At 39.5% G+C, this 19,270-nt stretch overlaps 1 protein-coding gene and 1 long non-coding RNA gene across 3 annotated transcripts in view; both read right to left on the reverse strand.

Moving 5' to 3' along the window:
* The window catches only part of cicb (capicua transcriptional repressor b), a 347,812-nt gene that overhangs the window by 63,881 nt on the left and 264,661 nt on the right, over nucleotides 1-19,270 (reverse strand). The gene's annotated exons all lie outside the window — the stretch shown is intronic.
* LOC310727758 lies at nucleotides 13,995-15,482 on the reverse strand. The gene is made up of 3 exons (XR_014534084.1): nucleotides 14,800-15,482; nucleotides 14,295-14,596; nucleotides 13,995-14,159 (listed from the first exon to the last, which is right to left on the reverse strand). It is a non-coding gene; the product is annotated as an uncharacterized lncRNA (long non-coding RNA).

Below are 19,270 nucleotides of genomic sequence, written 5' to 3' on the forward strand. Positions count from 1 at the left end.
TAATTTTCTGATAGTGTCCTTCATTATGGCTTTTCCTTGCTTGTATGCATTGTGTGCGTTATTTCCCGTTTTTTTTCTGGTTGGGTTGTAAGGGATTTATTCACGAGGTTTGCCCCTTTATTAACACAGGTCAATTGTGCTGTGACTTGAGAAAAGAAAACAATACCATCAGACCTGTCGTTTTGTCGTTATAAGCACTTTTCTAGGTTACAATCGCACCACAACTGGCTTTATTGCCTTGTGTTTACAAGATACAAACATTAGATTTTTCCTTTAACCCCATGTGAAATTAAGCTAGGAAAAAGATTTAAACCATACATACATGTAAAAATGATCATAATATACATTTTTTACAATTACAATTAATTACAAAATTTAATTTAATACAATTTAACAAGCGTTTTTTTCCACTGCACTACTTCACTACCTTCACCACCTTCACCTGCCAAATACCATTTTAACCACTGCACTTTCTATAAGTGGTTTGGCAACTGCCAACTGGCAACACACCACATTAAATTACCCAAATACTAACAGACGGACTTGTTTATAAATTAGATCATGATGTCAGTAGAGTAACATGGTTGCACAGTTACATACACTTAGGTTATGCCAAACTTTGCTTTATTGTTAATAGTTCAGTTATTTCTGAAATTGCGTTCACTTCACTCATTGCACACATTATACATTCAGTTATTATATCAAATCTAGGTTTTAATGTAGTTTTTCATATGTGTAATGATTTACAAATATTTTTACAGAGCCATAATGTGAAAAAGGAGGACCAGGATACAGCCTTTTGATGATGCAACATTATGCATACTGTCATCGATGGACAAGCCATGGCTCATGGAAAAATGTATTGATGCCAATAAAGGTACAGTAATATTTCAATTCAATTTCAATTCAATCTTTATTTCTATAGCACCTAACATCTAGCAGGTAGAGCCTAGGTGCTGAACAAAGTGAAAAAGGCAATGTGCAAAATGGTGAATATTAGAGTTAACATAAAAGTAATAAAATATAGCAATATCATAAAAGAAAAAAGTAACTAGTAATAATGAAAACAGAATTGAAATAAAATAAGCATTAAAACACAGCAAATAAAATAAACGTTAAGAAGCAGGAGACTAAGCAAACCCTCTACAACACAACAAAGGCTTTGGTAAATATGTGGGTCTTTACCTTTAGAAGTAGAGAATTCTCTTTCAGAGGTGAGATCAGGAGCGAGGGAAATTCAAAGTTAGGAGCTACTACTGAGAAGGTGCGATCACCTCACGATTTATATCTTGTTCTAGGCACTTTGAGCAGTACGTGATTAGAGGACCTGAAAGTTCAGCCATGGGTGCGCAGATGGGTAGGTTGATTTTAAATAGGTGGGGGCGTACCAGACAGATGTGAAAACAAATAATAGGATTTTATATTGAATTCTGTACTGTACTAGGAGCCAGTGGAGAGAGGAAAGGACCAGGGTGATGTGTACACGCTTACTGGTACCAGTTAAAAGCCGTGCCGCAGTGTTCTGAACCAGCTGTAGATAGAGAGTGGACTGAGTAATGCCTTGATAAAGAGCAAATAATAAAAGCATGAATGGCTTTTTCCATGTCTTTTATTGAAACGAAGGCTTCACTTTTGATAGTAAACGGAGTTAAAAGAAGATTAATTTTACAACTGAGGTTATTTGCTTCCAAAATCCAAATTGCTATCAAATATGACGCCTAGCTTGCGAGTTTTTAAATTCTGGTGTAAATTAGGTGTAAATGTGGTCCTGCGTACTAAATAGTAAACATTCACACTTATTGTTATTAAGACTTAGAAAATTACTAGCTAGCTAATGTTTAATGTCAGTTAAACGGCTGGACAGGGACTAGAGTGAATCTGGTTTTAAAGGAACCTATAATCAGCATAGAAGTGGAATAAGATATTGTGTTTTCTAATCATATTTCCCAGAGGTAGCATATATAGGGAGAACAACACTGGGCCAAGTATCGATCCCTGTGCTACACCATAAAGATAAGGGACGCACGAGGATGAGATGCCACCCCATTTCACAGAAAAACTACTATTTAACTTGTAATACATGAAGCAAACAAACACTGTACCTCAAATTCCAAACAGGTTGTTTAGCTGAGAGATGAGAATCTTGTGATCTATGGTGTCAAAGGCTGCGGTAACATCCAAAGGGATCAACGCAACTGGGCAGCCACTATCTCTTGTGAGCGTTATATATCATTGTGAATCTTTAATAGGGCAGACTTAGTGCTATGACGTGTTCTGAAACCAGATTGAAATTGATCCAGAATTAAATTTTTATTTAAAATTGGTTATAATTAATAAAAATACAAGTTTCTCTTGTATTTTAGAGAGGAAGGGTAAGTGTGAAATGGTGAATTTTTTTTTTTTATGGTGGAGTGACGACATCGTGTTTAAAAGCATCTGGCACATACCTCAACCTAAGACAATTATTAAAAAAGGCTACAAGGCCGGGACCCATGCAACTGAAAACCTCTTTTAGTAGTCTTGTCAGTACTACATCTAGAGAAGATGTTGGCCTTAAGGATAAAACAATGTCAGAAAGAGTGGAGAGAGAAATGGGTTCGGAAGATTAAAAAACAGCTGAGCACAAAGGAGCTATAGTGCTCTCAGGGACCTGTCCTATGAGGTCCTGTCTCACTGATGCGATTTTGTCAACAAAATAATTCATAAATATTTCACAACAATTTTTTAATTGTTGGGCTCTTTTAACAATGTTGGGCTCTTTGAGAGCGTGCATTTCTTAGTACAAATAATTTATTTATAGTACATAAAGGTGAGTCAGCTATCAGTCAAGGAATATCATTTGGTGATGTCAGTTCACCTGACAAAACACCATTATAGTCCATCCCTCATATGTCTAGGCATCCTTACACATGTACATTTCTAGTGTTGCCCTTGTGGGGCCAAACTCATTTTTAGGTTTTGTTGTTTGAATTGTATTTACACACACACACACATACACACACACAGGTTTCTTGTTTTTTTTTTTTTTTTAAATGGGGCCCTCCTGGCTAGACCTCACTAAGTTTTTATATCATTTGGGCAACAGTTTTCAGTATCGAAACCTGACTCATTACACACATAATTGTGCACATTATGACCTGTAAGATATCTTTGATCACTAATCCTAGATTAGGTTGACCCAGAACACTCAGTTCTTGTCTTTATCCTCTCTTTATACACTTACGCTGTGAGAAAACTCAAACTGTCGCCTTTTGGTATGGCTAATCCACATTTTGTTGCTTCTGCTAAACGAATAACATGACCAGATGTGGAGTTTTTATGTTCTCACAGTATGGTAATATGTATCTTGTTGCCATAGTAGTTATAATAATTTTGTTGTTTGCTTCTAGAATAACCTTTTTGTATGCTTCTGTTGACCATACCCTGAACTATCCTTTTGTGGCATGTTACTTTGCTTGTACACACACAGTGGTTTCTGTATTTCTGTTTTAGGCTTATCTTTTGCAGGCTCAACATAACCTTGTGGAGTTGTCTCTCATAACTGTCTCTTCTGTTACACACACACACACCCCTACCTTGCAGCCCACCCACTTTCTCGCCTTCACTTTGGAAGTATATCTTCATGTGTGAGACAATAAAATGTGGAGCTTCTCTCTGAAAGCTTACTTGTGTGTTTCATTCAGACTTCCCCGTGCACATAGGAGAGCAAAGATCGAGAGGAAAGGCTGAATTCGGGGGTATCCTGTCCAGGGGACAGAAGACAATCCTGTCCGAGCGGCAGAGGATAAAACACTTCCTTACAGTTTCTTGGGGGCTCGTCCTGGATATCAGCGTTCGGGTAAGTGCAGATTTGGTATCTTGTCATATCGTTGAAAGTGTAGGCACGCACCTTGTATTCGTAAGCGAACTTGTTGTCGACGTTGTACCGTCGTGTAGCGTGCGCTAACCCGTCTCTGCAGTCACAGTAACTTAAGACGTCGAAATTTTATTAAACCGCCTTATCTATCTCGATCTCTGGCCTCCATCCTTTGTATCTAACATAGTCAGACAGTTGTACCTATATTGGATCATGGGTAATTCTGGAAAAAATATCCTAAACCAGATCCTGAGGAAGCCGCTTGGGACTGGATGAATCGTTGTGGTCTTACCTTTTATACTACCCCCTGGCTAGACAATTTAGCAGGGTGGACTGAATCACAACCTCAATTTCTGACTTATCCTCGTGGTGGTACCTTCAAGTCTGAATACCTGAAGTCTGCACATTACCAAGTTATGAAGGTTTGGCTGATCCTAACTGGGGTTATTCTTACATGGGTGATGGTTATCAAAAATCGGTTGAAATGAAACCAATCTGGGATGACTATCACTCTATACCGAACATAAACAGAGAGCTTATGTCTCTGCCCAGAATCGGAACCAAGCCAAAACCATCTTTATCGCCAAATGCTCCACCCCTACCCTATCAGGATGGTGGGTTTGTGTCTCCTTCGGTCCCAGAGATTGATCCTCCTCCCTGGCCCAAAACCCACACTAATGTGGTATGCGTATGGTCAAAGTCGGCCCGTGGCCTCAAATTACATCCGCCCTCGATCGGGCAACTTAGAGACATTATCAGGGTTCTTCCGTCCCCCATTTAAACCTCTGCATTTTGTTGACATGCTAATGAGTTCGACCCACCATAATCAGCTGACAGGTGCAGACTATAAACCTATATAGTTTCTTATATACTTCATGCAGTATGTCGACTCAGTTACTACAGTACTACAGGAAACTCTTATTGACGTGGTGCCCAGTTTACACCCTAAGATGATAACATTAAAATGGAAACAAAAACGAAGGTGGAAGACGAGGGGGAAGGGTCGAAAAAAATACTTCGAAAACTGTCCTTCTGACACAAATATTTTTCTGCAACATGGTTTTGTTTTTATGCCTAATTGTCTGTTTAATCTCTTGGGCCGAGATCTCAAATCAAATCAAATTTTATTTGTCACATACACATACATACAGGGTCGACATGCAGTGAAATGCTTTAGAGTTCTTTACCACAGCTGAAAAGACTGCTGGGGAGTCAATGAATCCCTGTGGCAGCAGACGTGTCCAGTTTCTCTCATGAGTAGGCTGCACATTTCTCTCACCTTTTCTGGCTCTAAACTCACGGTTTCAGTTCCTGATTTTGCTTCTCTGTCATATCTTGGACATTAATGTCCATGTCTAACATGGACATTAAAGACTGTTTTTTCTCTACCACACAGAAATTTCCACTCCCTCCTTCACTGGAAGAATTGCCATCTCTCCTCTGGGCAGAGCATAAGGACGATGTGGGCTTGGTTCATTGTCCTCCTTATGAAGCTAAACTAAAACATTTGCATCCTGTGTTTTTCAAACAGTATACTCTCTCTGAATCAAATTTGCAGGGAATGGACAAAATCTTGACCCCTCTGTTACAACAGGGTGTGATCTAGCAGTGTGTGAGTTCCTACAACACACCCGTTAATCCAGTTCCTATACCGGACGACACTTGGCGCTTCACTTAAGACTTAAAAAAAAAAAAAAAAAAAAAAAAATGATGTGGTTCCTGTTGCACCTGTTGTGCCCGATGTGGCCTCTATTATCCCTTCAATTCCATGCAATCATACAGACTTCTCGGTGATTCTGCCTTTTTCAGCATTCCTGTAGAAGAGCTGTAGAAGCCTCTTTTCGCCTTCACGCACAGGGAGCGCCAATATACTTGGACACGTCTGCTGCCACAGGGATTCATTGACTCAATCAATAGCAGCCTTTTCCGCTGTGGTAAGCGTTCTGATCTTTTGATCTTGCTCTTTCCTCTGACTCTGTTGTTTTACAGTATGCGGATGATCTCCTGATCTCTGCAGTCTCCCTGTGCCTCCTGCTTCATCTGACAAGAAAATGATTCAAGGTATCCACAACCAAACTCCAGTTTTGTAAAACCACTGTGAAATACCTAGGGTTCAAACTCTCTCAAGGCAGCAAACGGCTCTCTAAAGATCGTATACAGGTTCTTAACACAAGGCATCCCTCCACGGAGCATGCTCTCATGGCTTTCCTGTGACTGATTTACCACTGCTACCACTACATATACTACATGTCCCAGTCAGTGCATTCAAAACAGTCCTGGAGAGCAGACATGGATCCTGCTGGCCAGGTTCTTACTTGCTTCCGAACTGGTCTTGAACGCCTGCTGAGTGGTCTGTATGCTGGGATCAGCATAACAGAGATGTGGTCTGAGTAACCGAGGTGGGGGCGGGGCTTCGCCCAGTATGCGAACCCGAGGTTTGTGTAAACAACATCCAGCGTGTTTTCTCCTCTGGTTGCAAAGTCCACGTTCAGATAAAATTTAGGGCGCACAGTCCTGAGATTTGCATGATTAAAATCTCCGGCGACTATAAACAATCCGTCAAGGTGTGAGTTTTGAAGTCCGCTAATGGTCCCGTAAAGCACGCTGAGCGCTTCCTTAGCATTAGCGCTAGGTGGTATGTATACTCCGAGCACAATAGCGGTGGTGAATTCCCGGGGTAAATAAAAAGGTCTACATCACACAACAATAAACTCCAGCAGCGATGAGCAGTAGGTTAAAACAAGCACAGAGTTCTTACACCATTCCGTGTTGATGTAAACACACAGACCGCCGCCGCGAGTCTTACCATACAGAGCTGCATTCCTGTCGGCACGAAACGCAGCTAGCCCGTCCATCTGGATGGCGGCGTCCGGAACTCTGTCGCTCAGCCACGTCTCCGTAAACACAAAAACGCAGCAGTGTCTGTACTCACGCCGAGTAGCTTGTTGGAGTCTGATGTAGTCTAGTTTATTGTCCAGGGAGCAGACATTTGCCAGCAGTAGTGATGGTAGAGCGGGCCGGCTCACTGTTTTTCAAAGGAAAACGAATGTATTTGCTGAATGCAACATGCATGCATGAACAAAATGCACTAATTACACTATTATTGTAATAACGAGTCACAAACACATCCACTGCTGCTAATCCCGGTTTATTAGGAAAGATCCAGAAGGTCCAGTGAACATGCTGTAAAGCATTTCTGCTCCAATCAATCAATAGTGTTGTAATTTAGATGTTTATTCTTTTGTTTACATCACAAAACTTCGGCTGGTGTTTGTGTTTATATATTTCCGAATAACTTTCACATAAAAAAAACGACATCTTGGTGGTAAAAAAACCAAATATGGCTGTTACAAAATAGTAAAAAATGACAAATAAAAATAGTAAAAAAGTAAAAGAGGGGAAATCTTTGGTTGAGTCTCTCTGTAGTGTCATACAAAAAAAAAAATCAAAAAAGTTGTTTTATCTGAGATTTGCAAAAAAAAAGCAGCGACGTGAACTATTTTTGGCGATCTACATCTGTAAGTTACAATATATCTCCCTATATAGCTTTATATGATTTTATTGGTTTTATTGCCTGTTTGGTTTTATAGGAGAAATGCTTGAAACGTGTGTGTGTATTGTTGAGATTGGAATGGCCAGACATCAATATGACACACACACACACACACACACACACACACACACACACACACACTGGTTTCTTGTCTTGTATTTTATGGGGCCCCCCCGACTTGGACCTCGCTTTAAGTAAGTTTCATGACTGTAAAACAATAGCTTGTCTGGCTACCTGGCCATCAATATGAATGCCAAATCAATATCAATAGCCCCAAACGTGTGTAACAAAAGCCTCATGGTCAGCCATTCATTAATATGCAGACTGTATGATTAGAGTATGAATGGCCACCTGAGTTTATAGGGCTGGGACGATTCACTAATCTGGCGAGTCAATACTATCCCGATACTTTTGTGTCGATTCAATACATATTGCGATTCTGTCGCTATTGCAATTCATTGTTTAAATTGTGATTTTTGTTTGCTTAGACAATGGCAAATAATTGGCCCTTAAAGAGACTGTATGAGTATTAACAAAAACAATGCATCACATCTTTCTGAGCATACACATACATAGTGCATAAAGAACCTTGAGCCATAAAACTTTCAAGTACCAAAAACTTGAATATAATATTCAAATGTGCAACAAAACTAAAAACAATACTCTGAAATAAAATAAGTGCTGTTAAACTGTTCCAATGTCCAACTCAGTCAAGGTGCTAATATCCTTCTCTCTCTTCCTCACCTCAGGTCCGAGCAGTGCAGCTGTTACTGCATCCTGTTGCTCCAGAAAACGTTCAACCATGTCATAAGCACTATTCCATCTCGTTAAAACGTCTGTTATAAGTTTGTGCACAGGGAGCTCCAGAAACTTTTGTTTTTCCTGTAAAACACAAAGTCCTGCTGCACTTCTATGGAAATATCCAGTGATGCGCCGTACTCGTCCGAGTAACTTCGCGACAGCGGGCAGCTTCAGTGCACGCTGCGAGGCCAGATTGAGAGTGTGCGCGTAGCACTTAATATGGAGAAAGCCCATGTTAGACGCATTGACTGAAGCAGGTTCTTTAGCCGTTAAACAATTCTCAGAGGTTTACTCCCCTGCCTCTGCCATGGTTGTGCTTTCTCACGTCAGCTTAAAACGGATACGGCGTCATCTAATACAGACAACAACAAAATACGTTTTGCCCTCTGTTGGAATAAAAGGCGGTAACGTCTTCCCACCACCTCTCTGGAAAAGTAAAATAATTAAATATATATATCGATTCTGAGGTAAACAAATCAATCTTAAAATCGGTTAAAAAAGAATCGCAATAGTTTGAATAGATTTTTTTTCTCCCACTCCTATGAGTTTAGCAGGTGTCTCTCAAACAGGGGGAGGAAGAAAAGGATCAGACATAGTCTCAGATAAATGTTTGTATTAATCTAATTTCTTATGAAAATCTTCATAAAATTTAAAATATAATCTCATGAGACATGTGGCTTTCAACCCAGTACTTTTCTGTTCTGATGCAGGACTGATTTCCTGTTCAATGCAGGAAATGTATATCTATGGGACTTCATCATCTATAACACATCTTTTTGAGCAATATCAACTTTGATGTTTGACAGTAAAGCTCAAAGTGTCTTTTTTTTTCTTCTTCAGTCAGATAGAGCATTTCAGCTGCAAGTCCTAAAATTTGGGCTGGGTGGGGCGGGGCGGGGCGAACCAGACATAGTCTCAGATAAATGGTTGTAGGAATCTCATTTTTTTTATGATCTCTTCAATCAATTTAAAATATAAACTCAGGGGACATGTGGCTTTTAACCCATTACTTTTCTGGATTGCTCCAGGACTGATTTCATGTATTTATATGATTTTTTTATTTTTTTTACAGTACTTAATCATCTATAACTTATCTTTTTGAGCAATATAAACAGTGAATAATGGACAGTAAAGCCCAAAGTGTCTTCTTTTTAAAGATATTAAAATTGTGTATGTAGTCCACTTTTATCAGGAACTGTTAACATTTAAAGTTAGGTAGGGCATTTCAGCTGTGAGTCCCAAAATCTGTGTCGAAGGCTAACAGGTGTTTCTCTATTTTGTATTTGTACTGTTTTCTCAGGGTTGTTTTTAAAACTGTACTTTGTTTTGTTGTGAAACTGTTGTCAAAAATCGAATGCTGCGTTCTGATTGGACGAGCCAAAAATCGAATGCTGCTTCCTGATTGGCCGAGCCAAAAATCGAATGCTGCTCTCTGATTGGCCGAGCCAAAAATCTAATGCTGCTCTCTGATTGGACGAGGCAAAAATCGAATGCTGCATTCTGATTGGCCGAGCCAAAAATCGAATGCTGCTCTCTGATTGGCCGAGCCAAAAATCGAATTCTGCGTTCTGATTAGATGAGGCAATAATCGAATGCTGCTCTCTGATTGGACGAGGCAAAAATCGGGCTGGGTGGGGCGGGGAGAAAGGAAGGCGGAAGACAGTGAACAATGACTTTCTTGGTAGGCTACTGTTTAGATACAAGCCGTTGTAACGCGTTCATGGGAGAGCTCACTAACTCCAGTTGCAACAGAAATCATAAGCACAGACAGGTTTACAAAACTCGTGCTTTTTTTCTTTTTTTTTCTTGGCAACAGCGTTACAGGTTAGTCAAAGACACTTAGAAATGAGCATCAGAAAATAATATATATTCCTCGGTCTTGCATACATGCAGTAATACCGGAAAAAATGCGGCGGCAGGCTATTCCCAAAACGCTGCTCTGCTTTTAAAGGAGCCACAACATATTTCACCCGTTACACCGCGTAACAGACACTGTCTTTCGTTAAAGCCTGTGTAAAGTTTATTAGTTTTAGTGTAGACACCTGCGGCTTATTTATGTTCAAAATAAAAATCTGTGTCAAATTCAGTGGGTGCGGCTTATATTTGGGTGCGCTTAATAGTCCGGAAATTACGGTAATCTGAAGGCCACATGAGCTTTGGAGGAGTTTAGTCATTGACTCTGCAGAAAGTTGCCGACTTCTCCACAAAGTGTGCCTCAACATGCACTGACCCCACCCTGTGATTTAACCTGGCCAACCACTTTGTGGCCGAGTTGCTTTCACTATCATTTTACCATAGAATATTTAGTAGTGAGAATAATCATGAATTTTCAAAGTTTTTCTCAGGTTCAATGACAAAGCAAAACAAGGAATTACATTTTTATTTAAAATTAATTAAGACACTTAAGAACAGAAAAGAAACTGATTATACAAAAGAATACAATTGGGTCAGTTCAGACGTAGCACAGTGCTCATTTAGTAAATGCACAGATAAACTATATGCTAATTGTGTGTTACTGTTAAGTTAACATTATACCAAGTCGTTCCAAATAAAACACTGCATGGGAAACGGCTTTGGCGTGTTAGTTACAGTGCACTATGCTACAAGCTATTGTACACAAGCTAAAGTTAACTAGATAAGTCATATTTTAATCGCTAATATAGCAGATTCATGGAAAATTACATCGCTAATCAGCATTTTTGCCGCAACTAATTTATGAATGAGTAACTAGATTACAGAGAATCGCTTTATTTAAAGTGAATAAAATACCCTACTTAATGGAGTTGAACATTAATTGAGCCGCAGTCACACACCTGACTCGTGTGTGTAGAGAAGGTGAGATGAACTGGGAACAGGCAGTGGGTCAAACCACTGTGAGGAAGGGGAGGGGTTTCTAAATTCATATTCTTCTGCAATTATTTGTAGGGGTGTCCAAAAACATTAGGCAATAGTGTAGCATTAAATAATCTCTTCACATGTTTTGTCCTCAAAAGCATGTATTTATATTTAGAAAAGGGGCAGTTCTTCAGACAATGTGCCAACAAAACAAAGTACAGTTTTAAGAACAACCCTGAGAAAACATTACAAATACAAAATAGAGAAACACCATTAACACAGTTTATTTTGACAAAACTTAAGAGCTTTCACTGGTGTAAAAATTCATCTCCAGAGCACATTAGAGTTCATATACTTCATCATGGTGTGAAGTCAGAGCTTGCTCTTTCAGAATATCCATACTGGATTGACCAGAGTTTGAATAATCCACAATGGAAACCCCTCTGACAGTAATAACCCGAGTAACAAAGCAAATAACAAATGAAACACGCTACAAGCTGAGAGTAATGATGCAAGTAAATATAGATAACATTACCATCGTGTCTGTTTGAATAGTGATTGGAATTCTCAGGCTCTTTGACAACAGGAGAAGCCCGCTTGTTTGTCACCTGAAATACAACAAAAATACTTAAAATGAATTACACGCTAAAAATAATCATGAATGTGGAAATATGCAAAGTAAGCTCATGCAAAAACATTTCTAAAACAGCACATAATAGAGCCAAGTGCATGTCATGGGCTTTTCTAGAATTCTCATGTCTTGCAATATGATGTAGGGGACTGCAATCAATCTTATCTTAGATACCTGTCTAAAACAACCATCAAGTCATAATGTGTAAAAATGTGCATGTAATAAGTCAGGTTTTGTCCAGTCGGGGGGGCCCCATAAAATACACACAAACACACTGGTTTCTTGTCTTGTGTGTGTGTGTGTGTGTGTGTGTGTGTGTGTGTGTGTGTGTGTGTGTGTGTGTGTGTAAATACAATTCAAACAACAAAACCTAAAAATGAGTTTGGGCAGGCCCCACAAGGGCAACACTAGAAACTTACATGTGTAAGGATGCCTAGACATATGAGGGATGGGCTATAATTGTGTTTTTATCAGGTGAACTGTCAAGCAAAACCCTCAGTTGTAAAATCAATCTTCTTTCTACTCTGTTTACTATCAAAAGTGAAGCCTTCGTTTCAATAAAAGACATGGAAAAAGCCATTCATGCTTTTATTAGTTGCTCTTTATTAAGGCATTACTCAGTCCACTCTCTATCTACAGCTGGTTTAGAACACTGCACTTCCTCTCTCCACTGGCTCCCAGTACAGTACAGAATTCAATATAAAATCCTATTTGTTTTCACATCTGTCTGGTACGCCCCCACCTATTTAAAATCAACTTATCCATCTGCGCACCCATGGCTGAACTTTCAGGTCCTCTAATCACGTACTGCTCAAAGTGCCTAGAACAAGATATAAATCGTGAGGTGATCGCACCTTCTCAGTAGTAGCTCCTAACTTTGAATTTCCCTCGCTCCTGATCTCACCTCTGAAAGAGAATTCTCTACTTCTAAAGGTAAAGACCCACATATTTACCAAAGCCTTTGTTGTGTTGTAGAGGGTTTGCTTAGTCTCCTGCTTCTTAACGTTTATTTTATTTGCTGTGTTTTAATGCTTATTTTATTTCTCTTCTGTTTTTATTATTACTAGTTACTTTTTTCTTTTATGATATTGCTATATTTTATTACTTTTATGTTAACTCTAATATTCACCATTTTGCACATTGCCTTTTTCACTTTGTTCAGCACCTAGGCTCTACCTGCTAGATGTTAGGTGCTATAGAAATAAAGATTGAATTGAAATTGAATTGAAATATTACTGTACCTTTATTGGCATCAATACATTTTTCCATGAGCCATGGCTTGTCCATCGATGACAGTATGCATAATGTTGTATCATCAAAAGGCTGTATCCTGGTCCTCCTTTTTCACATTATGGCTCTAAAAATATTTGTAAATCATTACACATATGAAAAACTACATTAAAACCTAGATTTGATATAATAACTGAATGTATAATGTGTGCAATGAGTGAAGTGAACGCAATTTCAGAAATAACTATGAACTATTAACAATAAAGCAAAGTTTGGCATAACCTAAGTGTATGTAACTGTGCAACCATGTTACTCTACTGACATCATGATCTAATTTATAAACAAGTCCGTCTGTTAGTATTTGGGTAATTTAATGTGGTGTGTTGACAGTTGGCAGTTGCCAAACCACTTATAGAAAGTGCAGTGGTTAAAATGGTATTTGGCAGGTGAATGTAGTGAAGTGGAAAAAAAGCTTTTGTTAAATTAGTGTATATTATGATTATCTTTACATGTATGTATGGTTTAAATCTTTTTCCCAGCTTAATTTCACAAGTGGTTAAAGGAAAAATCTAATGGTTGTATCTTGTAAACACAAGGCAATAAAAAGCCAGTTGTGGTGCGATTGTAACCTAGAAAAGTGCTTATAACGACAAAACGACAGGTCTGATGGTATTGTTTCTTTTCTCAAGTCACAGCACAATTGAACCTTGGTTTCCCTTTTAACTCATGCCGAAAGAAACCGGGAAATAACGCACAATTCATACAAGCAAGGAAAAGCCATAATGAAGGACACTATCAGAAAAGAGAGTAGGGGCTCAACACTTCCTTGCTATTCCAACTCGCTACGAAGGTGTGGCCGAGACTGAGCATATTTTATACTCCACAGTAGTGCCTGAATCAAATTCAAGTACAGTGTAAAGTTTTAAGCTGAAGGGGGCAACACACTAATGGTTTTTGGTAGAAAATTTACTAAAATACCAAAAATAATTACCAGACATGTAGACATTACTATTAGACACTTATTTATACAGTTTATCAGCAAAGAAAAATGATTTGGGGGTGAGTTGCACTTTAAGTAAATGATTACCATCATCAACTTAGTCAGGTCCTTCGGAAGGAATGCAAGGACAGGCTCATCTGTCTGATATTTTTTCTGGAAGTGAGTGAAGGTCCTGGCGAGTGCCATGTAGAACTGCAATTTGGCCAAGATGAGTGAATTCTTTTAATGGCTGCTGCAACTGTGTCATAAGATGCTAACAAAGAGAGACAGACAGTAAGGCAGGACATTTCAACTTAGCCATATATTACAAAAACTATGACAAGGCCACACCAGCACCAGGGTTAGGACACAGTCACAGACCTATTCACTGCATTAAAGAACGGCCTACCTGTTCCAGGGTTCGAGAGTTTCTTTGATTTCACGGCTTTCATGTACAAGAGCAGTGATGGCCAGACTTCCAGGGCTCTCTACAAACCAGGAGGTTTTCCACCCAACGATGGGCACAGAAAGAAAGGGGGAACACAGTAGACTTGGTTACTGTGATGTAATCCTCGCTCCTGGCAGGCACATTGAGGAACAATGTGTGCATTGCTTTCAGCAACTTGTCCAGCTGCCATGCAGTGAACCCACACTTGAATGCGTTGTGTAGCATGTGTAGGCCACAGATCCCCACACAAATGAGCTGAGCACCTGAAGATTTCATTGCAAAATCATATTTCGCATCACATGGAGATGGTTTTGAACTGCATATGTTGCACCCATGCATCAATTTTTGCTCTGTAGCAATATGATTGTTTGTTCAATGTAAAGTGCACTACAAATGAAATGCATTATTATAATTATTAATAGAGCACACATACCCACAAACAGTAATAGCATTCTAAACTGCTCACCTCCATACTGCTCAGCGTGATCTTTCTGGAAAAGGTCGAAGAGTTTCCAATTCACACTGGGCATATCCAATGAAATGGACACCAAGTCCCTGAGGTTCAGTCTGTCCACACATTCCTGAGAAAAAAAGGTTGCATTTGATTACTCAAATAAGAGGACTGGATGAGCACATTGTTAAGGGAAATAACTAATTGGTCATGAAATATTGCAGTTACAGAAGAGTATATGCACACAAGTTGAGTCTACCAATATAAATTGATGAGCTTTTAAAGTAAAAAATTATTATTATTATTTTGAGATGCGCCAGCAGGTCTTGTGCAGTGGAATGTCCCATAAACTGAGAGCCCAGATATCTGGACTGAACCTGTCCCTCGTTCCAGAAGCGGAGGTGCACATCCAGCTGTTTGTTTTTCGTAGTTTCGTTGAGACTCTCATCAAACATAATGAACGAACGGCGATTTGTTGACTTTGGACACCAGTTCTTCTTTGATGCGGAGAGCTAAACCAAACTTGGCTATGTAAGCTGTTTTGTCGGGACCGCAAGTAAACGTTTTAGCGATGTCGGAGTCAGGGAACATGCACTTGAAAAGCTCTGAGATACCCTCATTTCCACTGTAGGACTGGTGTTTAGCGATTGTGTTAAGAGTCCACAACACCTCGGCTTTCATTGTTGGTGTGGACCCAAAAGCTGGAAATTTGACACACTGATATTGTCAGTTATTTATTATTGCGATTAAAAAATTTCAATTAAACTAGTACCATGTGGTTCATGCTCTCTCAGACCAGGAACTAACTTGCTGATATAAAAAACAACATGACACTTGGTTTACAGCAGTGAAGGCTGGATTCTGACTAGCAACTTGGGGATGTCTACTGTTACCTAAAACCAACAACACAGGATAATTTGAATTAAATATGAATTAGATAAGACATTATATCCAGCATTGCGTTGCATGCAGCTTCATGTTTATTCATGGAAATCAGATGAAGCATTTAAACCCACACACACACTGTCCCACCACAACAAGGATCAGAGCAACATGGCTTCACACTTCACAGAATCTACCCACAAACAATTCTAAATGTATGAAATAAACATTTAACTCAGTATGAAAAATGTCACTACCGTCAAACAAGTAAAATGCTTTCCTAATCAGAAGCCATGGATGAACTCTGAAGTCCGTCTCCTGTTGAAAGCAAGAGATGCTGCCTTTAAATCTGGCAACGTACAGACTACAACAGAGCCAGGGCCAACCTGAAAATAGGCATGAGGAGAGCCAAACTCACATTCAAACTCCACAAAGAAGAGCACTACCACAACTCTGACCCCAGACGCAGGTGGAAAGGCATCCAGACCATCACGGACTACAAACCTACAGCTCAACCAACCAGCAGTGCCTTCCAACCGGACGAACTCACTTTTTTGCTCGTTTCGATCAAGGCATGGGACATTTCACCTAAACCACGGACTCTTCTACTGCTTACAGCCTACTTTCACGTTAAACAACGGATGTTTATTTAGCGTTTAGTAGAGTGGATGCACACAAGGCAGCTGGCCCGGATGGCATACCGGGACGTGTTCTCAGAACATGCACTGGACAAATGGCACAGGTTTTCACCGACATTTTCAACCTGTCACTGGCCAAAGCCACGATTCCTACATGCCTAAAGACTGCAACCATCATACCAGTGCCTAAGCACTCAGCTGCTGAATGCCTGAATGACGTTTGCCCAGTTGTACTCACCCCTATGAAGTGCTTTGAGAAACTGGTCCTGAATTACCTCACTGCAGGCCTACCACCTACACTGGAGCCACACTACTTTACCAAACAGGTCAACAGAGGATGCAGTTTCCACAACTCTTCATTTAGCTCTCACCCATCAGGATAAAAGCAACACTCACATCAGAATGCTGTTTATTGACTTCAGCTCTGCTTTCAAAACAGTCCTTCCCACTGTACTGATCACTAAGCTTAGTGACTTGAGTATCTGCACCTCCACTTGCAGATGGATTCTGGACTTTTTCACCAACAGACCTAAATCTGTTAGGTTGGGCAACCAGGTATCCTCAACCCTCATTCTGAACACTGGCATCCCACAGGGCTGTGTTCTGAGCCCATTACTCTACTCCCTCCCTAACTTCACCCACGATTGTGCTCCTCTGTATAACTCCAACATCTTCAAACTGGTGCAGATGACACCACCTTGGTCGGCCAGATCGACAACAACGACGAACAGCAGATGTCTGCGCAGAGCTCACAACATTATTAAGGACTTTTCACATCCCAGTCACAGACTGTTTAACCTGCTTTCATCAAGAAAGATACAGGAACATACACACCAGAACCAGCAAGTTCAGGGACAGCGTTTTTTTTCCATCCACCATCACACTACTGCACTCTACACTACACCGCTAGATCACTACAAAACAAAAACAAAACACTGTATATAACCTCCGTACTATACATGTACATATTACATCTTTTTTTACTTCTCAATACATTTGCACTATTCTTTATTTATATGTATCTGTATATCCCTACTGTACATTCTGCCCAACATTTCACATTCATGTATGTGTGTATATAATGTGTTATTTATTACACACATACACATACATATATATATATTATATATAATATATATATATATATATATATATATATATATATATATATATATATATATATATTCAATGCCATAGCCTTAGAACATCTATCTGTAGAAATGTGTAAATGATTGGTGGAAAAAACACCCATACATAACCAAGCTACAGCTCCTCTGAGAGTTCAAAAGGACTTCAAATTAAGCAGACAGAGCCATAAATTAAATAAGTTTTAAAAAAATAAACAAATGCATCTTTTATTAAAATAATACGACTGTTAAACTCTGGCGCTAACTAGCGTTAGCCGGCGCTAGCCAGCCAAATAGCTAACCTCAACATTGTATGTATGTATGTATGTAGCGTGTAGCCTGTTTATAAACCGTCAGTTTATAAATATACTAGTAAGAATTATTGAGCTGCAGCTGCAAGGTCACTGGCTACATAGTGAGAAAAATATATACTGAAATAAACAATGTTAAATTAAACTTACCTCTTTATAAAGCCTTCGTCTGTGAAACGGAGCGCCGCGGAGCAGACCGTCCTTCCCATTTTATAGCAGTCGATCACGTGATGTCCGTGGCCTCATTGGCTAAAAAATTAATTATTTCCTGAAATACACACTTCCGGAAGCGTCTCTCACATGTAATTCTGCCTAGAGGGCGCTCAAGAGCAGAAAATCCACACCGATTTTTATTACGTTTTGGGCCAATTAAAAAAAAAAAAAAAAAAAAAAAAAAAAAAGCAGGATGCATATCAGGGCTGCACCCTGAGCATGTTTAAATAGATAAACGGTGTGGGGCCCGGCATTTTGGGCCCCACAACTTCTTTGGGACCCACATCGTTGGTGTGTTCCCTGTCACAGGGAGCACATTCACACATACAGACACACACACACACACACAGAGACACACTCATACACACCCACATACAGACACACTCCCAACACACATACACAAACATCCACACATTTACACATACAGACACACGCATGTATATATACACAGAAACACACATATACACAAACACACACTCATACACACCTACATACAGACACACTCCCAACACACACAAACATCCTTACATTCACACATACAGACACACACACACACACACACACACACACACACACACACACACACACACATCTACATACAGACACACTCCCAACACACATACACAAACGTCCACACATTTACACATACAGACAAATTCATATGCATGTGAAAGTCTTGTGGTTTTTGATACATGTGCATGCTTCTTTTCTTTCTATGCGACAAACATGGTAATAGTCAAAAGCACATGGAAATGTCTGTGGACGTGAAATTAGTAAAAAATAATATTTTGTCTCTAATGTAAGAACGCATTTAAAATGGAGAAAAAAAGAGAAGATTTTATCAGACTGGCTCACACACACAGTCAAGCTTAAGGTTTTAGAAAAGAAAAAAGAAACACACCTTATGCAAGTTTTAAAAAAAAGGCATGGTAAAGCATTTCAGCTGAATTTTTGTAGAAACGAACTCTCCGAATACCAAGAACATGTGAAACTGTAATTCATAAAACACCTGGACATTTATATATTTATTTGGTCAAAATAAATATTCATACCATTACAAGATCAAGTTTGTGGCATTCGAACCAAAGGAACATGCACGTGTTCTGTATTTTTACAAATGTTTTCTGTGTCTGTTAAAAGTGTGTGGGAGGATGATTTACGGCTTACACAATTAAAATAAAAGCTCTAAGTCCCGTATCCACGACGGAGGGTCAGTCTCTGAGAGCTATTTGTGTTATGGTGCCTATGGAGAGCCCCTGCGGCGTGGAATACGGGACTTAGAGGTTTTGCCTTAAAGCTAGTTTTCTTCAGGGGC

The sequence above is a fragment of the Silurus aristotelis genome, assembly GCF_946808225.1.
Source record: "Silurus aristotelis genome assembly, chromosome: 1".
Lineage (NCBI taxonomy): Eukaryota > Metazoa > Chordata > Actinopteri > Siluriformes > Siluridae > Silurus > Silurus aristotelis.